General features: G+C 38.8%; 1 non-coding gene across 1 annotated transcript; it reads left to right on the plus strand.

The window, feature by feature from the left end:
* The first annotated feature begins 14,905 nt into the window (after positions 1-14,905).
* LOC117037336 (U1 spliceosomal RNA) lies at positions 14,906-15,069 on the plus strand. The gene has a single exon (XR_004425489.1). It is a non-coding gene; the product is annotated as a U1 spliceosomal RNA (small nuclear RNA).
* The last annotated feature ends 4,123 nt before the right edge of the window (positions 15,070-19,192 follow it).

The following is a 19,192-nucleotide window of genomic DNA, read 5'->3' on the forward strand; positions in this document are numbered from 1 at the left end:
TACTCATAATCCCGATACTATAACTTGCAAGTGAAGGAGAGAAGCCTGACCTCATAGCCAGAATGTCCGGGGTTCTAGTCCTTGTCACACAGACTTGCTATTTGACCTTGGGCAGTTCACTTTGGTAACCTCTGATTTCTTCTTTCATCTTGTTTGGGGAGGGGACGATAGGGCAAGTTATGATAAATGCTCTCTGACATTTTGGGTTTTGCCCTATGTCATCGGCTGCCCGAGTTTGGCTTCTGATCATGTATGGTCCCTAGCATTTCAGGTGATGTTTTGTAAATCTGAGGATTTGGAGGCTGAGGTGCAGCTTCCTTGAGAAAGTCCAGGGCCAGTGTCCCCACCTCCTTTAATTCCTGGTTCCAACATGCTTAATGACAACATATTTATTTTCTCTGCTTCTCTCCAAATATAAATGGAGACCATGATACAGAGCCATATAGACAATGTAAATGCAGATTTCAGAATAAACATAGTTCTGGGAAAATGCCTTTATAATCCATAGGCTTAATATTGCTTTTATGTATGTATGTATGTATGCACTCATATGTATACACTCATATGTATGCATGCATGTATGTATGTATGAGGAATGATTGAAGTCTGAGAGCATTTGGCAGTCTACTTTTTCCTCCAAGTCTTACAGAGCATGGACTTGTTCACGTAGGCTGAGGGTTTGCTTTCTGACTCTCTTATTTATAAGTTAGGCTCATCTTAGTCAGGTGACTTACTGGTTCAACATCACCTTCTTTATGTGTCAAATGATGATAGCAGCGACCTCATGGGATTAACCAGGAGGGTAAAATGAAAGAGTCTGTGAACTGCTTGATAAACGTTACTGACTTAAATCTGTCTTAACATTTTCTGGTTCCCTTTTCCTGCCCTTTTTCCCTTTTGCCTCCTAAGCTCCCGGGCAGCTGGTGTGTAGGTCAGTCCTGGGTAGCCTGATGGACAAGAAGGTGCCCTGCACTCACTACTGCCTGTGTTATTTTCAGTCTTCCCCCACACATCCCAGTGGGCTCCCATTTGGAGATGTAAAGGGATATTCTTGGGGCTAGGGAGAGACTTCCTCCCTCTCAATTCATAGACAGGCTTTCTCTCCATTGTGGAACATTTCCCAGAGCTTTGCAAGGGCCTCAGAAATAACACGAAGCTCTCAGGAGCGTTGTTTAAAGGTGGCTGTGATTCTTCTGTCATCATGGTCTGACCTGAGGAGAACCTCAAGTATGAAATACAAATTCGTGTGGACCTCTGGGATTTCGGCTTCCTCCTTTTGTCTGTTTACCATGGCAGGCAGGAGGAAACCAGGAGAGAGCCTGCTGATACTTCACAGAGACTCAGGATGGTTTCGGGAGCATCTGGACTCTAAAGGTAGACTTCCTGAATTCAAGCACTGGCTCTGTTGCTGATGGACTTGATAAAACTTTGGGCAACTTACTTGACTTTCCTGTGCCTCAGTTTCCTCATCTGTCCAGTGGAGCTAATAATAAGTATCTTATAGGGTCATGAAAAGAGTGTCTGACACATATTAAACACATATTAAGCTCTTAATTTTTGTTTTAATATAATGAAGGAAGCATATTTCCCTATTACTCTTGATACTTTATTAATATAACGCAGGTAACATTATTATCAAGAATCAGGGAGCTGTGGAAACATTAGAGTTTGTAAAAATTTTGTTTAAATCAGAATTTCTCAGAGGGTGGTAACAAAAAATAGTTTGGGATTATATGAAGACAGACTATTTTTCTTAATAATTTTGAATTTATTGCAATGTACTTGGAGAAATACAAATAACATATCAAGGGCATGAATCCATGGGTTTACTTGGGACGAAGCTAAGGCCTGGTGGTGGGAGAGTACAACTCAGTATATGTAAGGGACCAGAGAACTTTCCTTTGGAGAATTTCAGAATGTGAGATGTTCTGAATCTGAATCTGTGGCTCTCTGAGTGCTTCGAGACCTGGAAATGCAAGGTGCAAAACAGCCAAGTACTTATTGACTTGTAAGGAAATAAGATTACAGATCAAATTTGGCATTTTGAAATAATTTGAAAAACGTTTTGAGAAGACATGTACCATCTATATGACTTAATAATAATAAGCTAGTTTCTTCACTTGCATAGCATTTCAGTGACGTGAATAGGGATTCTTCTCCCACGCCTGGTTCTTGATTCACTAACTGGTGACCATGCTTAAGTCGAAGTCCCTTTACTATTACTAAAAGCCTGCTCCTGAGTAGAAATTGCCATTTCAAAGGGGGGAAATAATGCAACCATGACTGACTGGTAGACAGAGGAAAGCTTCAGGGCTGAGTACCGGCTACCTTTCCTGCTTGCCTTCTGGTCATTTCCCAGAAGATGACCCAGCTCTGGGCTTGCCGTTATATGCTGGAGGAACCGCCACCAAGAAAATTACATCAGTTGTCTCTTTGGAAGGCTGTGACATATGTGTAAATATGGCGAGCATGAGAGAAGTTGGGTTCTATTTCCAGTTCTCTTTCTAAAAATGACTTTCGGGGAATTATTTGCATTACCCAGGCTTTATGCATAAGTAGGGTAGTAAAGCTATCCTAGAATTCAGTCATCTGGGTTATCTTGGTCTAGTTTGGATTTTATAGATTTTTTCTTTTTTTTTTCCCTTCTTTCTTTCTTCTTTTTTTTTTTTTTCTGAACCACACAATGTTTCAAATATGAGAAAATTTCACATGACACATTGTCATGCAGGGTGTCAGCTCCCGCTCCCCACATAAGAACACAGGATATGGTGAGGCCAAAAAAGGAACACCCACAGAGCCATAGATGGGGAAGTCAAACCACTATATTCTTGCTGGCGGCTGGGTGAGACACACGAAGTAGGATCCACATGATCCACAATCTGCCAGCCGCTTTTCTGCCTGCCAACCAACCAACCAACCAACATAGTCATGGCAGTTACATGAGCAGCCAATTGGCCAACTGGTTACAGCCGACAACTATCCAGTCACAGTTGATGGTCATTTACTACCTGAGCCAGCATCTTACCATGTGAGGCCGAAAGCCTGGAAACTGCTCTCTGGGACTCTGTCCCCACACACATCTGTAAGTCCTGCTTCTGTTTGAATCTTGGAAGATCCTCTGACCTTGATCCCATGGTCCCTCCTGGTAAAAATTCACTGGAGCTGAGTAGCTGTTGCCACATCCTCATGGCCCCACCAGTTCTGTTGTCTTACATGAGCCTGCTTTATACTCAGTTATAGCATTTGCCTAGCCTCTGTAGGCGTGTGTGTTTGTGACTTCAAGAATTCCCTTTCGATGGCTTAAATGTCTTTGTTTCTACCTTCTCGGCTGTTTCAAGAATAGACTCAGTTTGCCAGATAGGCCATTTCTGGATTTAAAAAAAAAACAAACAAAAAAAGTGCTTGTGTTAACGTTTCAGAATTTTCCAGTATATACAATATTGATCTTCATAATTATGACCGTGAACTTGAAGATAAGTTCAGTTAGGTTTTGTTTACTCTTTTACATCTGGAATTAATTCTCAAATCATAAAATTGATTTGCCATTTTAATATGATTGGTTTTGATGTAACTTTGAAATACGATCCAAGGTTCCTTTATTCTCTTAAATTATCAGAGAAAAGAGAAATAACTTAAAGGGAACGAGGGGAAAAAGACCTGGCATTCACTGTTATTGTTAATATGTGTCTGCATCTTCTCCATCTTTAAGGAGTCAGGGAAACATAATTGTTGGGGAAAAGGCAGCAGTAGGAGGAAAACCTAACAGAAAGAAAAAAGTAACGAAAGAAGCACTGACTTAATAATGGGGGGGGGGGGTTATTATTATATGTGACAACACAGAGAGGCTTTTTAAAAAATATTGTGCTATGAAGTAGATATGGCACCCACCGTACTCTCAACTCTAATTTCAAGGTTCTGAAATTTGGGCAGTACGCCATATTTTACAAAGATTTTTTTCAGAAATTATTTAACTGTTTTAGGATTTGGAAGGAGAGAGTTTAATATCCCTTGGACTCCTTGTGTGACACATTCTCTCATCTTCATGTGACTTTCATAACCCAGCAAGGCATTCTTGGGTAGTCTGTACAGCGTACTGGAAAAAAATCATCAGATTAGGTGTTGAGTAGAAAGTAGCCCAAGTCCTGGCTCTAATACTTGTTAGGATCCAGAAAATAGTTCTTGAAGCACTCAGAGCTTGATTTTTCTACTTTGTAAAAATGAAAAAATAATGGGACTTACTCACGGAGAGGTCATAAACAAAATAAAGCAAACTTCCTAATTCACTCAGCATGGTGTCTGGCATGAAATAAACACATCAGAAATGTTTTGTTTTGGACACAGAAAATAATTATTAGAACTCAAATACTTCTTCACACCTGACAACTCTTAAGAAGTTATCTTGTTTTCTTACTTAAATAGGTGTTTTGACTATTTTTTTTTTAAAGACCAACACATGATATCCAATGAAAATGGGTTCGTGCTGTTTTTTTCTCCACCAATAGTGTATCATCAGCATGTATGAGTAGATAGATATATATTACAGTTGTCCTTATATCTGAGCTCTATTCTGTCATTCATCAGTCATACCCATTGTAGAGTAAAACATTTAGTAGACACTCAGTGCCGATAGTCACTTATTTTCTGTTTACAAGGTTAGGTGTTAAGTAACCGGATTCCACACACCCAGTATAGTATTGGAGTGGTGTGGTCAGGGACAGAGAGACATGTAAAGTGTTTGTTCTGTTGAGGTTCTTGGTAAAGTTGCCTGTGGTACCGGAAGTTCTGAGGCGCTTGTATGATACTGTGGAGGCAAAAGAGCTGGTTGGCTGGGTATTCCACCTTCCATCTGCCTGTTTTGGTGTTTGATAACTTGGGGTATATCCCAATTTTCTGGGTTGTTAGGAGGATGGAACACTTGTTAGGAGGATGGAACAACTCTTTGCTTATATACCTATTCTTTACAGCCAAAATGCGTGAAATCCTCATCAGTATTCTTGGTTTTACTTCATCTTGTAATAACTCCTCCTCAATCCATTACTAATCCGGGTTTTGAATCCTACTCACCGCAGAAACTGGGCTTCTAAGTGGCTACCACTGAATCAACTGACAATTTCCATTCCTAATCTTTTTAAAATTTTTTAGTTACATGTGACATTCAATATTATACGTTTCAGGTGTAGAGCATAGTGGTTAGATATGTAACTTATGGGGTGATCCCCGATACCCAATAAGTCTAGTATCCACCTGACACCATGCATAGTTATTACATTACTACTGACATATTACATATTCCCTATGCTGTACTTTACATCCCTGTGACTATTTTGTAACTGCCAATTTGTCCTTCTTAATCCCTTCACCTTTGTCACCCAGCCTTGCCACCCTGCTCTCGTCTGACAACCATCAGTTTGTTCTCTGTATCTGTAGGTTTGTTTCTGTTTTGTTTGCTCATTTATTTTGTTTTTCAGATTCCACATATAAGTGAAATCATATGGTATTTGTCTTTCTTTGTCTGACTTATTTCACTTAGCTTAGTACCTTCCAGGTCCATCCATATTGTCATAAATGGTGAGATTTCATTCTCTTTTTTTGGCCAAGTAATAGTCCATTGTATGTATGTACCATTTTCTCCATTCCTAATCTTGCTTGAACTTTCTAAAGCATTCTATAGTGTTGATAAAAACTTCTTTCTAAAATCTCTCCTTTTTGAATACAACGTTGCTGATAATCCTTGGCTTCCTCCTAACCTTCTACCTGCTCCTTCCTACACTTTCATAGACTCTGACTACTCTTAAGTGATAGTGTCCCTTCTGGGTTCTGTTCTAGGCTGTCTTCTCAATCAACACATTATTTTTGAATAGTCTATTCTTTCTGCTATTGGCATTCATCTCTACTTCATCAGCTCAGACTTCTCTCCTCATTTTGAGGCCCACAAAAGCCTACTGGAAATATCCACCTAGATGTCCCCAAGGCATGTGAAAGTCAAATTGCCCCCAAATAAATGTGCTTTCCATATTGCTTCACTCAGAATCTACTCCTGCCTTCTGCTTTCATATTCCAGTAAAATGGCACCCTTTCTACCTCATAGTGTGTGAGGGAATTTGGGGTCTCAGTTGTGATTTCTTTCTTTCCTGTTCTCACTTTGAATAGAGTACTGACTTCCTTATTCTGCTCTCCATACGTATCTTAAACAACGATCATTTCTTATCAAACCCCAAAATTGCCCCCCACCTCAACATGTCTACTCCATTATTGCAATGCTAGTCTAACTGCTCTCTCTATGGGCCTCCCAACTATTCCCCAGACTGTGTCCATCATGTTCTTACTAAAGTGCAAATCTGACCATAACTCTCCTCTGCTTAAAATTCTTGGGTAGATGTTTATGGTTACGGTCTTTCACACAACTCTTCATGCTTTTTCTCCTGCTTGCCTTTCCAGCTCTGTCACTCAGTCTCCTCTCCCTCTCCCACCACCTCGCTCACCACATGGCCTTCTCTCTAACCATTCTGCATGCAGCTCATTTCCTTCAACCTGCCATGCCCTCCTGGTCCTCTGGTCCTTTGCACATTCTTGACCCTCCCCACTAACTAGCTTGTTTCCATTTACCCTTCAGATCTTCGCTTAGATGTTGCTTGCTTTGGGATGACTTTTCTAGGTCTTTCTTTTCAAAGTTTTTCTGCATATCATTTTCAATGATTTTTCTTTCCAATGTGCATCTTTTTCAACATTTTCCTGCATATCCTTGCTGATGACATGTTTCAAATGTATAATGTTCCCCAGTTGCCTTTTCTGTGTCTAACATTTATCCAACATCCTGCTAATAATAAAATTAGCAACAACTACTACTACTATGTATTGAATCCTTCTTTCAGATGAGGCACTCTTCAATGGTCTTTACATGTGAGGGTTAAATAAATTAACGCAGCGTTTGTTATGTGGCAGATGCCATCGATCCTACTGTACAGATGAAACAGGCGCAGCAGGTTAAGTCCATCGCTTAGCCATCGCGTTACTGCAAGTGATAACACCAGTATTCAAACCCAGGCATCTGCATCTCAGGACTCATATTTTTAACCTGCGAAGCCTAGACCCTCATTTACCTCAGTAGCACATCTTCAGCATTTAGCATATCTCCTAGCACGTGGTACTCAATTAATAGATGTTGGGGAAAGAATAATGAATGACGTATCTGGGCAGTGTGTTAAAGTCTAAGAGTTCATGCACAAGGGAAGAAATTGCTGCACCCCATGCCTGATTCTTTTTCATGCTACCAAACTTCAAGGTAAAGTTTTCTCAAGCACCAGACACTATAGTTTTCCCTCGCTTCCTCTCTAAGGCGTATATTACCCTATAGAAAACCAGGCTATTCTATTAAATTGGTGCACAAGTAATTCCGGTTTAAAAGGTTAAAAATAATTGCAAACACCGCAATTACTTTTGCACCAACCTAATAATTGCCTGTTGGCAATATTTCCCTACCAAAGTACGCTTTCGTTTGCAAATCAGTGAAACCAGCTTTGACTGAATGACCCTGAAAATAGATCTATTAGAAGGTTATTGAATAGTACGTAGAATCAATCGGAAGGGGAGGTTTGCAAAACAGGCCAGAGCCAAGATATACTAGAAAAATGGATATGCATATGACCCTTGAAGTGAACAGTGTCCCTTAATTACTTAAAACTCTTTTACTGGCATCTTCTCCCCTGATCATTGTCTACTACTGGACACTCATGGCTGTTTCATCACAAGATTTTTGAAACTCCTGCTGCCAGCTGCCATCACCTTAAAAATGTCTTTGCTGTGGCTGGGTATTTGAGTGGCTCCTTTAATACTAAAAGTTTTTTCAGGAGCATCTAACTGGCTACTCTAATTCTTGTGTCTTTATCATGGATTGGCCTATCGTCTCCCATGTATCAACTCCCATCTTCCACTATTTTGGGGTTCTCCACATTAGGAAAATTAATAATAATTTGGATGCCTCACAATTACCTTCATTCCCACCAAAATACATAGGTGAAGTCTGTGCATTCTCTAAAGTTACGAAGAGAAGTGATTAATCAAAATAAATCTTATTTCTGCTACCAAGTCTTTTTTTTTTTTAATTAAAGTTTATTGGGGTGACCATGGTTAGTAAAGTTACACAGGTTTCAAGTGTACAATTCTTTAATATATCATCTACGTATCACATTGTGTGTTCACCACCCAGAGTTTGTTCTCCTTCCATCACCAAATATTTGGCCCCATTTACCCTCATCTACCCACCCTCCTCCCCTTACCCTCTGGTAATGACTAAACTAGTGTCGGTGTCTATGAGTTTTTGTTTATTTATTTATTTTTGTTCCTTTATTGCTTTCAGTTTTATATTTCACATATCAATGAAATTGTATGGTTCTCGACTTTTTCTGTGTGACTTACTTCGCTTAGCTTAATAATCTCAAGATCCATCCATGTCGTCACAAATGGCACTATTTCACCTTTTGTTATGGCAGAGTGGTATTCCATTGTGTATATATACCACATCTCCTTTATCCAATCATGTCTCACAGGATACTTTGGTTGTTTCCATGCGTTGTCCACTATGAATAATGCTGCAATGAACATGGGGATTCATATATCTTTACGTATAACTGTTTTCAGAATTTTGGGGTAGATACCGAGAAGAGGGATTGCTGGGCTGTATGGTAATTCTATTCTTAATTTTTTGAGGGACCTCCATACTGTTTTCCATAGTGGCTGTACCAATTTACATTCCTACCAGCAGTGCTGTTTTGACTTTTAGATTTCACTTGTAAGTGAAATCATGCGTTATTTGTCTTTCTCTGTCTGACCTATTCACTTAGCATAATATCTTCTTGGTCCATTCCTTAAAAAAATGGGCAGAAGACCAGAATAGACATTTTTCCAAAGAAGTCATACAGATGGCCAAGAGGTACATGAAAGCATGCTCAGCATCACTCATCATCAGGGAAATGGAAATTAAAACAACAATGAGCTATCACCTCACACCTGTTGTAATGGCTATTATCAAAAAGACAAAAAATAACAAGTGTTGGCAAGGATGTGGAGAGAAGGGAAACCTCATGCACTGTTGGTGGGATTGCAAAATGGTGCAGTCACTATGAGTGTTCCTCAGAAAATTAAAAATTGAACTACCATATGATACAGCAATTTCTCTTCTGGGTATTTATTGGAAGAAATAAAAAACACTAACATAAAGAGATATATGTAATCCCATGTTCACTGCAGCATTATTTATCATAGCCAAGATATGGAAGCAACCTGAGTCCATTGATGGACAAATGGATACAGAAGATATGGCTTATATATACAATGGAATATTACTCAGCCATAAAAAAGAATGAAATTTTATCCATTCTCTATTAAAGTTAAAGTATGTAGTCTACGATAGGCTAAGTATTGGTAATTCAGAGTGACGTCATCTTCTGCTGTATTAAGTGGTCATATTGTATTCATTCACCTGTCAGATGTTTATTAAGCAGACACTATGCGCCAGACACTACCCCAGGCATGTGATGAAAAGGGAAGATGGTGCCTCAGCTTTCACAATGCTTATATAGCCCATGAAATCACTAGAAATTGGAAGAAAAATAGGCTTATCAGAGTACAAAAACTCAGCAGAGTGCAGAAGGTTCTGAAATTCAGAAGACTGATGTAGCAAAAGGTAATTCATTATGTTTTTTGTTTAGAAAGTTTGGGAGACAAATTATCAGATTTAGTTTGACAAAGTCTTTACAAGCTCATTTTCAGTCTTTTTTTTTTTTTTTTTTTTTTTTTTTTTTTTTGCATCAAGGGAACTAGCTCACTCTCTTGTCAGTAGGCTAGGAGCCATCTTAGCATCTGGTCCTGAGCAGCATGTGCCAGCCATGTAACCCTTGCCTGGCGTTTTTGCACATGGTGCTGTGGTTGTCCAAGCAGCAGGCTACCAATGCAGTGTATTTTCCAGGGCACTCCATTCCAACAGAGCCTGGGAAGGGAGGAGGAGTCCATAGGAGGAGATCCAGAAGTGGTTTTCTTTCATTTATAATCCTTTGCAAATAGGCTCACTGCTTGGCAGGTTCCAGAAATAGACTTAAGCATGCAGCAGAATCCTAGAAACCCATGGCCATCGGAGAGCCCAGAACAGTGTGTCTACGTGTATTCATTGGCAACTGCTCTGCTGCATGTCTTTACATCTCTCATACATCATTTCTCTCCCAGCTGAAGACCAACTAAACATTTAAATCCAAAAACACTGTCCAGCCTTATCGTCACAAGTTGTTTCCCTTCTGGTCTCTTGCCTACTTCAACGTACTTGTACGATAAGACTTACTTCAGTAATACATTAAACTGCTATTTTTTTCCTATATGACATTATTGACTGTTTTTGGTCCAGAATTCAGTTATGACTGTTATTCTGTGGTTTGCACTCTTCCATTAACTATCATAAACTTTAGTGCCCAGATCTCTAAAACTGGGAGGAAAACATATCTTTCTTTTAGTTGTTGAGAAGATGGAAATTAAGTAGGCCAGAAAGCATTTGTAAATGACAAATTGCTTTTCAAATATTAATGTTGTAGCTATCATTATTACTATTTTTATTAATCATATAATGAAGGTGATATTAAAAAACCTCAGATATTACTAAACGGAAAAGTTTAAAGGTGAAAAGAACACAGGACTTTAAAATTACATGGATTTAAACTAGTTTTCTTGTATGGGGATGATACTCTAGGTTGCAAGGTTTATGTATGAGGATTAATGAGTTTCATGATAAGACGGACTATAAATTTCTACTCCCATTTCAATTCTGTGTGGCTCTAGATAAGTGACTTAATCTCTCTGAACCTCCATTCCTTTATTTTAACAAGAAGAAAGATACCTACATTTTATCACTGTTGAGAGTACTGAATAAGATGCTTTATAGAATGCATCTGGCTCAAAATAGACTTTTGATAAATGCCAGCTTTGTTTGACTTTTAGTGTTATTTATAAGGGAATAAGCATTTTCAGAGTTTTCTGATTGTTCATGGGAAAGGGGTGGACACATAATCTCATTTTTCTCTTTCCCTGATTTTTTTGGGAATGTTCAGCCCCTAAGAAGTTGATTACAGAAAGAAATAACAGCTCTTAGTATTATTAATGGATTCTTTTCAGGTAAACTAAACTCAATGAAGAGAGAACAATTAGCTGGATGTAAAAACATCAGTTGATGGTCTGTTTTGCCACAATCGTCCAAGTCTCCTGCCAAACTCTTCCCAATTAATTGAAAAGTTATCTTGGTGTCTTTGAGGATTAGCCTAAGATGTTTGGGATTACAACAAGACCACTCAACAAGCCACATCCATTTCTCAATTCTGGCATTTTCCATAGGTCTCTATTGACATCTTCATTGTTTCATATAAACAAATTCGAGGCAGTTCCATGACCGTTTTTCTCCATCACCTTAATGTAAGATGGGAGAACGCAAGGCTTCCATTGAAATTTGGAAATTTCCTCCCTATAGCCAAGCTGCATTCAATTTCCTGTTGCTGTTTTGTGAAGGAACTTCCATCATAACCTATTTCCTCCTCCCTCATATATCTGCCTTATAATCATCCTGTGCTTAAATACACAAATATCACAACCTTGCTGCTAAACCATCGTTTCCTATCAAGTTCCATGTGATTTGTTTATATAAGAATAATAAGATTTGGAGTTGTTTGTATTATTTTGAAACAACTTCAATCTAAGAGAAAAGTGGAAAGAAAACTACAAATAGTTTTGAACCATTAAGAATGAGCTACATATGTAATACTTCATTATTCCTGAATACTTCATTATTCCTGAATGTTTCAATACGAACTTCCTACAAGCAAGGACTTTCTCCTTGTTTATAGCGTAACCATCAAATGGTCATCAAAATCAGGAACTTGACATTGCTACGTAACTATCATCCAATCCAAAGATTCCATGCAAGTGTTGCCAAATACCTAAATAATGTCCTTTATTGTCAAAGAGTCCAATACAACGTCATGTCTTGCATGTACTTGCCTTTTTTTTTTTAGTCTCCTTTGATCTGGAACAGTGTCTTCATCTTTCCTTGAAACTTTTTAAAGAGTATAGGACATTTATTTTGGAGAAAGTACTGCAGATTAATGCATTGAGGCTCTCATTGTGCGTAGAGCTGAAAAATGTGTATATATGCATATGTCGCTACTTTAAAGGACTGTATTAATGTGGATTCGATTATATGTATAGATCTGGCTCTTTAAGTCTCATTTTACTTCCATGCAGTGACTGAGGTAAATGGGCCTTAAAGTGTCTTCTTCCTCTTACTTTCCTGTCATTGGTTTTTCGATATACGCTCGTACTTGTATACCATTTGAGAGTCATTTCTTTGGAGTGCGGTATTGGCCTCTTCTTTGAAATGTAAACATCACTCAGAGTGGCTTCCTTTATACAGTATGTGATTTTTCGTGTCACGGATCTAATGATATTGCAACCTCCCTTTTAAAACACTCGATGACTTCTCACAGCAGTGTTTTCAAGTTTTTCATTTATTTTACTTTAGAAGCAAATGTTCTTTTTCAAATGACATCATAGGCAAGGGACCAATTTAAAACATATAAAGACCTCTTCCTTATAGCAGGACAGCCTTGCCGAGCATTCTGTGAGAACCACCAGTATATATCAAGGAATTTTCTGCGGTTAAATTGGTCCTCAGTTGCATGAAATTGATTTAATCTTAATCATTGATGCACAACACATTCTTATCATTAGTCTATGAATGGCCTGTTACTTATATACTTATTTATTTACTGATTTCGTGATTTTCAATAATGTACCAGGCTCCCACAAACCCTAGCAAAAGCTAACACCTTAACCTATATTGACCACATGAATTCCCACCCTGCTATACCCTCTTGTTATTTCCCAACCGAGAAAACACCATCCTGAATCTTTTCTCATCATCAATCCTTTGCTTTATTTTTGATAGTTTAATGCCTCTATATACACCTCTATATAATATACTTTACATGTTTATAAAAGTAGAAAGTCTGCTTTAAACTGGTTTTAACTTTATTTAAAAAGTATAATTTTTTTACTTAATATTATGTTACTACGATGCATCTAACTTGTATATAATTTTAATTCTTTTATTTTGACTGCTCTATAGTATTCTGTTGGCTGACTATGCCACAATTTCTTCTCTCATTGATGGGCATTTGACCTAGTTCTAGCTTTTTCTTTCATGAGCTGTGCTGCTATAAACAGATTGTAAAGTCTCCTTTTGCAAATGTGTAAGCAAGCTTCGGTATTTATCTACTTGAGACATTGCTATATCAGAATACATGTGACTATTTGAAGTAGGGAAATAACTTGATTAGTTGTTCATTTTAAAATGAAATAATCTTACTGCAGTATAAATGCAAGAAGGCTTGAGTAGAGTAAGCAGCCCACTAAGGAAACCACCATGGAAAAGCCACTGGAGGGAGTAGAGTAGCAAGGACCAGGATGGGGACAGAGGTGGAGAGAGGTGATATAATTAGAGTCGGATTTACAAGCTAAAATTGACCTGACACGATTATGGAGAAAGAGTAGCAGGAAAGGGGTGATGAGGAGAGATCCTGAGCAACTAGCTTGATATTGATGCCATTTCATGAGGTTGGAGCTGGGTGGGCAGCTCTAGGGCCCGGAGCAGGTGTGCCACAGAGCATGGGTCTATTCCTTGGTTCAAATAGTTTCTTCTGCCTTGAATGCTTTGTGTCCCTGTATGTCTTTTTTTTTTTTTCCTCATAAACTTCCACTCATCTCTCAAGGCCCACATTGAATACTGTTTCTTTTTTCCTCACCCTTCTTTGATTTCCATCTCTTATCCCTTCTGCTCCTCTATGTATGGCTATACATATTTATTCCTTGCCTATCCCAAATGGATTGAGGGTGCAGTCCTGATGACATCAGAGTGCAGGTATTCTGTTTCTAGATCTCAGCTCCTCTTCAGGTGGGAAGCTCTTCAAGTCCAGGAAGTATGTTTGGTTTATCCTTTTGCTTCTAGAGTTTATCAATCTCTGTTACAAACAGTTGAATGGAATGAGTTGTTCATATTGTTTTCTCTTCAAAAAGGGCGGGGGGTGAAGATAACTAGTATTGGGAGGGAAAGCTCATTGGGAAAATTAGCCCCCAGTTGCAACCTCCTTTGTTGACCTTTAAATCTATTCTTGGGTCAGTCAGGATCTGGCCCTTGTCTGTCTCCCTTCTATTAGAGGTAGATAAGCTTATTGCCTGGAAGGCTTTACCAGGTTGTATGTGGATCCTTTGCTCCTACCCTAATCTATCTGCCTGTGCTTCATTCATTCATTCATTCATTGATCCATCCATTCATTTACTCACTGATTAATTCACTCAATAATTCAATTCTTCATTCAGCATTTATTAAGTAATAGGCATACTTTTAGGTGTTGGGAATATAGCAGAGAAGAAACAGATAAAATTATCTGCCCTCCTGAGAAAAACTAGGCCCAAACCTGGACAAAGTTTTGTCCATGAAGCCGAGTTCCGTGATGAGTGAGGTCAATGGCTTTCTCCTTCTCCTGAGAAAGATTTTGAAGGAAGTAGGAAGGGGTGTAAAGAGAAGAGGTGGTGGTGGTGACTCTGGAAGGAAAAGAAAATGCAGATTTCTGGGATGGAGAAATGGGGAAAGTTGAGTATCTGTCCTTGGAAGCCATTGCACAGCGACACCAGGTCCTGTGTCCTTCCCATTATGGGAAAGGCATATGGTTTGCCCGGTTCTTTTGTATTTGAGATTCTAATCTGTGAGAAAAGCAGGTTAGTCCAGGTAATCTCTTAGGCAGGTAATCTCTTCACTCTTTATAATTGCTCGTGTTACACGGGTAGACACATTGTGAAACAAAAATGAAAACAGAGAATACTTACCTGGCAGGGGAGATACCATGATCACGAAGGTGGTTTTCCCAGGGCGAGGCTTATCCATTGCACTCCGGATGTGCTGACCCCTGCGATTTCCCCAAATGTGGGAAACTCGACTGCATAATTTGTGGTAGTGGGGGACTGCGTTCGCGCTCTCCCCTGAAAAAAAAAAAAAAAAAAAAAAAAAGAAAAAAAAAAAGAAAACAGAGAAGGGGCTTACTGTGTATATCAACCCATGCATTAGTAGAGGGCCTAGAAATCCTAGGTTCATCATTTACACTAAATTTAAATACTTAACTCACTTCCTTGACTAGTCCTTCATTCCTAGTCTTTCTCAGAGTAAAAGTCAAATGAAAATTGATCAACTGTCTAATGATAAAACAATTAAGCTTAAAAAAAATCCTGCTGCAATGATACAATGAAAAGTGAGGGTGTATTTGAAATTTGTTGAAGCATAAAGCTAAATTAAGTAGATAAGTGCCTATTTTTTATTTGAACCTATGTAAAGACTCCTATTTAAGGCATTAATGCTTAAACAAAAGGCTGCTGTCAGAGTCCTGGAGTAAACAGCATATGTTCAGGGGTAAAAGGAAGCCACAAGTTAGACAAATTTAAGTGATCTAGAATCATCAAAGAAGACATAAATACGCATTCGCCTGCATTCTCTGAGAACTGAGATGAATGCCTCTAAGCTCTGAATCAAGAATGTTGACATTCTGTATCCATTTGTGTTAATTCAGACATAATTTAATACTTTGCCCCTCATACTATAAATCACCTCATCTGTTTACTTTACTCATTAATGTTGTTTTCAGAATCATTCCTTCAAAAAACAAATATATCGAGAAGCATACTCTATAACAATTTAGGGATGAGGAAACACCTTTCTGTGAGGAAAATATATGAGAAATAATTCACCCTATATATCTGTTTCTTGGGGGTGCATAACTTGTGATGGGAACCTTCACCCTAACATCTCATTAAAACAGTTCTTTTTACTTGACATGACTTATTGTGGGTTGGTGTCGTTCCCTAAACCCTGACACACTATTATTTCAGGGCAGATTCCAATACCCACAGATAAACTAAGTGGGTAATGAGGTTAAGGCTATTTTGTGAAGAGTGATTAAGGAGATCAAGGTTCTTGCAGATAACAGAATTTATTTATGCTGGTTAAGCAGAAAGAAAATTATCACAGAGAATTAGGTGGATTACAGAATTACCTGGAGGGTCAGAAACTAAGCTTAGATCTACATCACGGAGCACATGTGGCCAGAACAAGTGCCCAACCATAGCATGGGATGTTCTGGATGAAACCCCACTCCTACCCTTCGTGTCTCTTGGTACCAGTGATGTTAAGACCTTCCTCCCAAGCTGCCCCCGAAAGAACCATACACCCTTCCCCATCATGTCTGGCAGAAGCTCCACCCTCTCTGACTCCTCATACTTATCATAATTATCTTTCAAGGCTCATGGAGGTGTGTGTCAGCCTGACTGAACCCAGTTCACTTGCATAACTCCCTACAAGGGCATCTCGGAAATGTAGTTCTTTATAGACAGGAAGTCATGTCAGCACGGGGTTAGCATGAGAGCTATAGCTACCTGCCTTGAATGAGTAGTTTTACCGTGACACTTACATATTTTCAGACCTTCCTTCATCTTCAGGTTCTCTTTTGAAAATCAGAAAATTGGTCCAGGGAAAAGGAAGCAATCTGGCAATGTTAAATTTTGTGGTACTTAATATACTTTGGGGATAATTGTCAATACAATACTGATATGAAAAAGTATTAGGGAAAGTGTTGCCTTCTTAGAAATCACAGGTTCTTGATCCAAATATGTTATTTTCTAGCTGCTAATATTTGACACTTATTTATTCAACAAATATTTGAGATCTTCTGCCAGACACCATCATTAAATATATACAGATGAACATAATGTAGTCTTTGTCTACTGGTGGAGAAAGTAAATAAATAAATTACTACAGATCAGTGTGCTATGTGTGAAAATATGGGGTAAGTAAGCATGATGGCATGGGAACATGTAGGAGATAAAGCTTGCACAGTCTTTGGGTGCCAGGGACATATTCCTGGTCCTGCTGGAAGATCTAAGCTGAAACCCAGAAATCAAGATTGAATAGGAGTTAGGCAAAGGTGGTTTTTTAATGTGCTATTTCCTCTCTTTAGAACAGTCTACTGGGGAACAGAAGTGTCCCATGGGATTGGAAACAGTATATGCAGAGGCCCAATGTTGAGAAGAAGCAGAAAGTGTTTGGGGAAAAGCCAATACTTCCATTTAGGGTATTGTGAAATGGGCTGTGGGGTTAGGACATGAGTCTGGAAAAGGCAGTAAGGCTAGTTCAAGGGGGACCTTGTATGTCAGGTTATAGAGTACGTACTATACCAACTATTTAACTTCTCCCAAACCTAACTTTTATATTAGAACTCTCTTAAATCAACCTGCTAAACACACACACACACACACATACACACACACTCACACACTCACACACACACATACACACACGGCAAGATAAAACAAAAACAGAGAGAGGGAGAGAAAAGAAGAAGGGGAAGGAGAAGGTGAAGAAGAGGAAGAAGAAGGAGGAGAAGGAAGAGAAGAGGAAAAAAGAGAGTGGTTGTTTATGAATTTGTGGGCTGGGAAAGATAGCTGACAGGACCTAGGGGGAAAATTTAGTAAGCCATAGTATGCAAGCTTTGGCGACTGGAACTGGAATTGAAGATATTCAGTGTATGGATTCATATTCTTTCTCTCTGCCTGTCTCTTTACCTCTTTCTCTCTCACTCTCCTTTGTCCCTATTTGGCTTCACTCTAATAACAGGCTTTCCTCATATGGCAGGTTAGATGCCATCCAACATTATGGAAACCAGATATTCCAGCCTAGAAATCCTATAGCAAAGGAAACCTCTGAAATCTGTAAACCAACCCCAGGGAAGCATGCTGATGGACGCTACTTGAGATATATGCTCATCGGGTTCACTCACTGTTACCAAGGGGATGGTCAATCCTAATTGACTTTACCTGGATCACATGTTTCTCCAGGGGCTGGGCAGATAGAGTTTTGTGATTGATTGCTTCATTAAAACAATGTTTGATAGGCAATTTCTTTCCTAGTGGGTGACATGGTTGTTAATAATTCGGTATTTATACACTTGTAGCATATTGTCCCCCAGCAGATGTTATTAAAATAATGTAATGCATGTTTAAAATATTTGCTATGGAAGGATTATACACCTCCTAACCCATTAATATCAAATTTAGCCAAAGAGCTTCATTTCATTGACATCATATTTGGAGTAAGAAAGAACATTTGGTTGTTGAAAGCCATTGAAATTTAGGAGTTTGTGACAGCAGCATAACCAAACCTAAACAGATACAGGCAACTTCTTTCTTCAAACATTTACATATTCAGCCCATGGAAGAACTCTATCGTCTCTGCTGTCCAGATCTTGAATCATTTATCGTCATTGGAGGGAGCAGAAATATGATTGGCCAGCCCAGGAAGTCCCATGTAAGTTCTTTGACTAATAAGAAAAGGTTTAGTGATGGTGGGTAGAATATGGGAAGTGCTCTGTTGGTACTATCGGGACTTAATCATATGGGAGGCAGGTGGCCTGGTTCTCAAAAGGAAAGGAAATATAGGCTGCTAAACACTACATGTGTTGACTAGGACTTCCTCATCTTTAAAATTGCAGAAAATTCCCCAGTTATCTCTCAGTGTGGCTAATTCCTCTCTAGCTGTGCACAGAAGATTATGGACAAGTGTCACTGAAAGGTTTCTGGGAATATAAAGAGAATGGTTATTTTGTGGGGGGTTGGTCTTTCATGTGTGAAGAGGACAAAAGTTTATTTCCTGTGTCTCTTTCAGGAGGCCAGAGCCATCCTGTTCTTCATCTTTTGATTTATATCAAAGACTAAGTGACTATTTCATCTTATTTTATAAACAAGACTCATCATTTACCCATTTTAGTTCCCAGAAGGCTTGATAAAAGCTAAAGCTGCAACCTCAAAGAAAATAGAGCTGCGGATACATCCCTTCACCTCCATAAATATAACTCTGCTTTGTATGCTATTCCAGACCCTCCTTTACCTTGAGAGGACCATGAGAATGGATCCACGGAGAGAATGTTTGTTACCCTCACATTTGTGACCATCTTGCATCAGTGACAAACACTCCCTTTAATAACTATGTCTTAGAGAAATCTTCCAGACTGATTTGGTGCCACAAATTTGTGCTGACATTTGTGATCATGGAGAAATGGTATGT

Source organism: Rhinolophus ferrumequinum, chromosome 17 (assembly GCF_004115265.2).
Source record: "Rhinolophus ferrumequinum isolate MPI-CBG mRhiFer1 chromosome 17, mRhiFer1_v1.p, whole genome shotgun sequence".
Classification (NCBI taxonomy): domain Eukaryota; kingdom Metazoa; phylum Chordata; class Mammalia; order Chiroptera; family Rhinolophidae; genus Rhinolophus; species Rhinolophus ferrumequinum.